The 7,500-nt window shown below is 33.8% G+C and overlaps 3 pseudogenes; 1 reads left to right on the top strand and 2 right to left on the bottom strand.

Annotated features, from left to right (window-relative positions):
• Positions 1-619, bottom strand: part of LOC125819819 (photosystem II CP47 reaction center protein-like) — a 2,254-nt pseudogene extending 1,635 nt beyond the window's left edge.
• Positions 620-2,089: 1,470 nt separating this feature from the next.
• LOC125819818 (acetyl-coenzyme A carboxylase carboxyl transferase subunit beta, chloroplastic-like) lies at positions 2,090-3,177 on the top strand (annotated as a pseudogene).
• Positions 3,178-7,250: 4,073 nt separating this feature from the next.
• The window catches only part of LOC125819772 (DNA-directed RNA polymerase subunit beta-like), a 2,952-nt pseudogene continuing 2,702 nt past the window's right edge, over positions 7,251-7,500 (bottom strand).

Here is a 7,500-nt window from a genome sequence, read left to right as displayed (position 1 = left end):
GCCCAATGTTCCTACTGCAATATGATGAGAGGCTATTCCTCCTGGAACAAAAGGATCAAAACTTCCACGCCCCAACTGGATTTACAGGTTGTACTTTTCCCTTAGTCCATAAGGATCGGACACCCATATTCCGGGACCATACAAGCCTGTTACATGAAATGCACCAAAATCAAAGCAAGCGACCCCTTGAGAGAAATAAATGAATTCCAAAGATCTTTGGCAAATCCAAAGAGGGTTTTCATGTACGTTCATCACAAAATATTTTAGATCCCAATACACCCATGCCAGATAGCTGCCAAAAAGAATAAGCCAGAAAACACAATATGTGCTCCCGCTACACCTTCGTAACTCCAAATACCTGGATTCGTTACAGTCCCCCTCTGATACTCTAACCACCCATGAATTGGTTATTCCTAAACGAGTCATGAAGGGTATAACGAACATACCCTGTCTCCACATAGGATCAAGATCAGGATCAGAAGGATCAAAAACCGCTAATTCATATAGATCCATCGAACTGGCCCAACCAGCAACCAAAGTGTATGCATTATATGAACAGAAAGCAACCGATAGGATCATTCAATACAACGGTATGAACACGATACCAAGGCAAACCCATGGAAATACCCCTTATATCAAATATAAATGAACACTACGTAACTTTATTGCATTGGAAAAGACTATAATATGACTATCCTATGGACCACTCTTTTGAGTAAATTATTTCCAAACAAGGGTTTCTATTCTGTTGGTAATAATGGAACAATTATGTCGTAGGAACAAAGAGAAGCAGATTTATTCTATACTCAATAAGTACCAATACGCAATGGGGGAGTTGATCCCATTTTCTATGAGCGAATGAGTCCATACTTATTTTCATTAGAAAGACCTATTCGTAATAATTTGAGTTTATTCATTCTGTCTTTCTTTATGAATTTTGAGAATCTATGGATAAAATAAATACGATAAAAACCAATATGAATATTATAAAGACAATAAAAAAAAATTGTTACGGTTCCACCTCAAAGTGAAATATAGTATTTAATTCGTTCTTTCATTTAATGTCTATTGGTGTTCAAAAAGTTCTATTCCAAATCCTGGAGATCCAATTTCATCTTGGGTTGACGTATAGTGCGACTTGTCAGATATATTGGGTCATATGGTATTTCCCCGTTCTCTCCCCCGATCGAGATATCTCCCGTTTCGCCCAAGAAAGATAAATTGAATCATCAAAAATTTGGAGCGTGAAGTGCATTTATATCCATTTTTAGGGGATTCATATTACTATTATCGATTAGAATAATTTATGATTGGCTTGGTTGGACTAAATAAATGAAGTATCCAAGCTTCGTTTAGAAAAAAACCAATTGGATTGGTAAGATATCTATAATTGCTATTCATATTTTTTCTTTGTAAAGAGATCCTAATTGTCAAACAAAGTTATCTCAACTCTAATAACAACTTCTATAAAATGAATTGCAAAAAAAAGAAATACAAAAAGAAATGGTAATGGGAGCATTTGTCCTATATGTACAAATCCAAATCGGGTGGATCTTTACCCGGAGTAGAGCATAAACCTCAAAAAGATGAAACAGACCAATTCAGGAACAAGAAAATACCATCGCGGTTTGGATTAAATCTCGATGAAAGAATACATCAATGAGAAGTTAATTCGATAAGTTTAATGACCCTTTCTTATAACTTCGAATTTTATAATGGAAAATAAAAAATATCAAAAAGTAGTAAAAACTCATCTTTATTGAAAGATTGAAGAAAAGCCCTTTCGTTAGAAGTAAGAAAGAGCCCTTGTAGAAAAATAGAAAGAGGACTGGAATCTATACATTAATTCACAATTTTTTTGAACCGTATGCATCAAAAGGCGCATGTACGGTTCCTAAGGGATACAATTTGACCCTAATCAACCGATTTTATCGAGAAAGATAATTTTTTTTAGGCCAAGGGATTAGTACCGATCTTTCGAATCAACTTATTGGTCTTATGATGTATCTCAGTATGGAGGATGAGAACAAAGAGCTATATTTGTTTGTAAACTCTCCTGGGGGCTCGGTAATACCTGGGATCACCATTTATGATACTATGCAATTTGAAATCAAAAATGAATATTTGTGAATAATGTGGATATCATTTGAAAATAAGTAGTTCGGATAGAATAGAACTTTTGATCGATCAGGGTATTTGGGATCCTACGGATGAAGACATGGTCTCGCTGGATCATTGAATTTCATTCGGAGGAGGAGCCTTATAAAGATCGTATTGATTCTTATCAAAGAAAGACAGGATTAACCGAGGTTGTTCAAACAGGCATACGCCAACTAAACGACATTCCCGTAGCAATTGGGGTTATGGATTTTTAGTTTATGGGGGGTAGTATGGGATCTGTGTCGGAGAGAAAATCACCCATTTAATTGAACACGCTGCCAATCAAAATTTACCTCTTATTATAGTGTGTGCTTCTGGGGGGCGCACATGCAGGAAGGAAGTTTGAGCTTGATGCAAATGGTTAAAATATCATCTGCTTTATATGATTATCAATTAAATAAAAAAATATTTTATGTATCAATCCTTACATCTCCAACAACTGGTGGAGTGACAGCTAGTTTTGGTATGTTGGGGGATATCATTATTGCTAAACCCAATGCCTACATTGCATTTGCAGGTAAAAGAGTAATTGAACAAACATTGAATAAACAGTACCCGAAGATTCACAAGCAGCTGAATACTTATTCCAGAAGGGTTTATTCGACCTAATTGTACTACGTAATCTTTTAAAAAGAGTTCTGAGTGAGTTATTTAAGTTCCGCGCCTTTTTTCCTTTGAATCAAAAGTCAAGCAAAATCAAGTAGAGCACTAAGTTCAATTTTTTTTTTGTGTTTGTAGCAAAAAGTAGTTAGTTTATCGGAATCAAAGTAAATAAGATAATAATGGCCTTTTCTTTGGTGATAGAAGATCGAATTGTAGAAAGAATCAAAACAAAAGTTGAGGATAACTCTTTTTTTGACCTATATTTCTGATTACGAATCAAGAAACCTTTATCACCAAGAGTGAGTTCTTCCTTTAGTGAAATTAGTAAAATAAAACGAATTTGGTCTTGTCTTAGGTATATAATTTGAAATTTCAATATAGATAATAGAGTTTTGTATCTTTCTCTATCTACCGAAAAACCATTTTAGCTAAAAATCCATGTTGGGTCAGATTCGAACGAATCCTTCGATAATCGGTAAAAAACTCTTTATCTATTTTTAGAAAATTGGAAGACAAGAACAAAAGACAAAGAAATGAAGAAAAATAATAAAGTTTATTATCATTATCATACATATCTTTCTCATGGAGGAGATGAATAGCTCCATTTATTTAGTTCTACAGTTCTACATTCTTTGCATTTATTCTGATTATACGTACTCAGTTAGATTTAGATATATCGATACTTCGATCAATACTAATAATTTAAAATTCTTCAAATTCAATTAATAATAAATATTATCTAATTAGAATTCAAATTCTTAATTTAATTATAATTATTACAAGATATCTTTATTTATATAATAACATAATAACATATACAAATAGTAAATCAAGGTACCCCTCTATGACAAATTTGAACCTTCCATCTATTTTTGTGCCGTTAGTAGGCCTAGTCTTTCCGGCAATTGCAATGGCTTCTTTATTTCTTCATGTTAAAAAAAACAAGATTGTTTAGATCCACTGGGACCTAATTTCATCCATATTTTTTTTTTTAAATGTGGACTTATACCATAACACAGATATCTATTTATTGGAATATAGTATAACATGTGATTTCCACCGAACATAAAGGAAAAAACTCTTATGCCCGCAGAAGCATGATATATGGATATATCAATTCTAGCAATTTTCAAATAGATCAGGATCTCTGGATGGCTGAAATATAGTCGGTGAATCTATATTTATATCGATATGTATAGTGGGATCGTATTAAATAAAGTATGTTATTATTTTAGATTTAACCAATTTGATGAATTACTCCTAAAGGTTGACCTCAAACTAGTGCTAGTTCACCTCAAAATAGTGCTAGTTGATGAGAGTTACTTCGGAAACAAAAACGTAAAGTCAAATTTCTCTGGGGTATTATCTCAATTCCAATAAAATGCAATCGAATAAAGAATGACTTGGCGATCAGACGAAATATGGATAGAACTTATAACGGGGTCTCGAAAAATAAGTAATTTCTGCTGGGCCTTGATCCTTTTTTTAGGTTCATTAGGCGTCTTATTAGTTGGAACTTCCAGTTATCTTGGTAGAAATTTGCTATCTTTTTTTCACAAGGAATCGTTATGTCTTTCTACGGAATTGCGGGTCTCTTTATTAGCTCTTATTTTTGGTGCAAAATTTCCTGGAATGTAGGTAGTGGTTATGATCTATTCGATAGAAAGGAAGGAATAGTCTGTATTTTTCGTTGGGGATTTTCGGGTAAAAATCGTCTCGTATATTCCTTCGATTCCTTATAAAAGAGAGTCAATCCGTTAGAATAGAAGTTAAAGAGGGTATTTATGCTCGTCGTGTTCTTTATATGGACATCCGAGGCCAGGGGTCCATTCCCTTGACCCGTACTGATGAGAATTTGACTCCACGAGAAATTGAACGAAAGGCTACTGAATTAGCCTATTTCCTGCGTGTAGCAATTGAAGTATTTTGATAAACTGAGAATCCGACCATTCATTCAATTAATGAAAGCATATATGAAAGAACCATAAAACGAAACTCTTTTTATGGTCTTTATGCGTTTTATGGTCTTTATGCGCACACAATTCAATAAAAAATAACAAATCAAAATAATAGATTCGTCTCAAAGGGTAAACCATTTCGAAAGCAAGAATTTTTTTTAGTTCAATATTTGTTGGAATTGACACTTTAGATCCAGATAGATCGTATCTTATAAATTTGAAATTCTTTCTTTTGTATTCTTTAATGACTAACGATTGGATTTCTTAATTAAATACTGAGAACTAACCAATTTATCCTTTGCCAGTCATTTTTTTTTATCATCCTAATATCTTTCCCTCAATTATTCTATTCCTGACTATGGGTAATCAGTGAATTTTTTTTGAAATATTGGACATTTTGATAGCAAAAGAGTTCTTTCGTCTCAAAATCTGAATAATATTCATTACTTAAAGTGGTTCTTTCGATCATTCATCGAAAGGATACACTTTATTTTTAATTTGACCAATTGAGATATCAGGAAACAATATTCTAAATTTATTCATTTGAAGTGAATTCTTAGCCTATTTTTGTATTCTTTCTAGATTCAAAGACTAACCACAAAATCACAAAGAAAATAGATTCATAAGTTCGATACCTTGTATTAAACTCATGTGTGTAGTAAATATTCGATCGCATAGAGTGTACGAATGGGTTGATTAACAATTTACAGACGAAAAAATGGCAAAAAAGAAAGCATTCACTCCTCTTTTCTATCTTGCATCTATAGTATTTTTGCCCTGGTGGATTTCTTTCTCCGTTAATAAATGTCTAGAATCTTGGGTTACTAATTGGTGCAATACTGGGTAATCCCAAATTGTCTTGAATAATATTCAAGAAAAGAGTCTTCCAGAAAAATTCAGAGAATTACAGGAACTCCTCTTCTTGGACGAAATGATCAAGGCATACTAGGAAACACATGTCGAAGAGTTTGGGATAGGAATCCATAAAGAAACGATCCAATTAATCACGATACAAAATGAGAATCGTATGATACAATTTTGCACTTCTCAACAAATATCATCTGGTTTGGTATTCTAAGCGGGTATTCAATTTTGGGTAAGGAAAAACTTGTTATTCTTAACTCTTGGGCTCAAGAATTCCTATATAACTTAAGTGACACAACAAAAGCTTTGTGTCTTCTTCTAGTAACTGAGTTTTTTCTAGGATATCATTCACCCCCAGGTTGGGTTATCGCTATATGCTCTATCTATAACGAGGTTGGAGTTGTTGCGAATGAGCAAACTATAACTATTCTTGTTTGCATCTTTCCAGTAATTTTTTATACATGTTTTAAATATTGGCTTTTTCGTTATTTAACTAGTCTGTCTCCATCAATTTTACTAATTTATGATTCAATAACTGAATGATAAAGGATCCATTGATATTAATCTAATCCAATTAGAATGCTTGGTACTTTGTAGTTGTACATAAGCAAAGTATTGAAAATCATATTTACTCTTCCTATTTCTAACCATCGGGAAGATTCATCCTAGATTATTCCAGCAAATAGCAGAATCGTGGCTAGGGAACTATACTAGCGACCTACCCAATTTATTGTAGAAATTTTCGCGATCAATGATTGGACCATGCAAACTAGAAATGCTTTTTCTTGGCTAAAGAAACAGATTACTCGATCTATTTCCATATCGCTCATGATATATATCTTAACTCGAACGTCCATTTCAAGTGCATATCCCATTTTTGCACAACAGGGTTATGAAAATCCACGAGAAGCGATTGGGCGTATTGTATGTGTCAATTGCCATTTAGCTAATAAGCCCGTCGAAATTGAGGTTCCACAAGCGGTACTTCCTGATACTGTATTTGAAGCAGTTGTTCGAATTCCTTATGATATGCAACTGAAATAGGTTCTTACTAATGGTAAAAAAGGGGGTTGAACGTCGGGGTTATTCTTATTTTACCTGAGGGGTTTGAATTAGCCCCTCCCGATTGTATTTCTACTGAGATGAAAGAAAAGATTGGCAATTTATCTTTTCAGATCCATCGTCCCAATAAAACAAATATTCTTGTGGTAGGCCATGTCCCTGGTAAAAAATATAGTGAAATAACCTTCCCTAATCTTTCCACGGACCCTGCTACTAAGAAGGATGTTCACTTCTTAAAATATCCTATATACGTAGGCGGGAACAGGGGAAGGGTTTAGATTTATGCCGACGGCAACAATAGTAACAATACAGTTTATAATGCTACAATAGCAGGTATAGTAAGCAAAATCATACGAAAAGAAAAGGGGGTTATGAGATAACCATAACAGATGTGTCAGAGGGATGTCAAGTGGTTGATATTATCCCTCCCGGACTAGAACTTCTTGTTTCCGAGGGCGAATCTATCAAATTTTATCAACCATTAATGAGTAATCCTAATGTAGGCGGATTTGGTCAAGGAGATGCATAAATAGTACTTCAAGATCCATTACGTCTAAAAATTATAACCGTTCAAAGATGTAAACCTTTATACCCATAGAATGATTAGTCAACGGATCTTCCATCTTGTAAATAAGGCATATCTTGTCTAGGCAAAATTTTGGAAATGACACCTTTATTTCTGTGTGTTCCAGCTACATTATCGCCTACTTTTATTTCACGTTTCTGTGAAATATATACACGAATCGTTTCGGTATTATAACTAGAACCACCCTTTTTCTGGATCCACCTTACATCAATAACCCGACCCCTACCACCTATAGGTAATTTTAGACAAGTTTCTTTTGAAGTAGAT

The sequence above is a fragment of the Solanum verrucosum genome, unplaced genomic scaffold (assembly GCF_900185275.1).
Source record: "Solanum verrucosum unplaced genomic scaffold, falcon-dt-bn FXZP01000239.1, whole genome shotgun sequence".
Lineage (NCBI taxonomy): Eukaryota > Viridiplantae > Streptophyta > Magnoliopsida > Solanales > Solanaceae > Solanum > Solanum verrucosum.
This window is presented reverse-complemented; position numbering and strand designations above follow the sequence as displayed.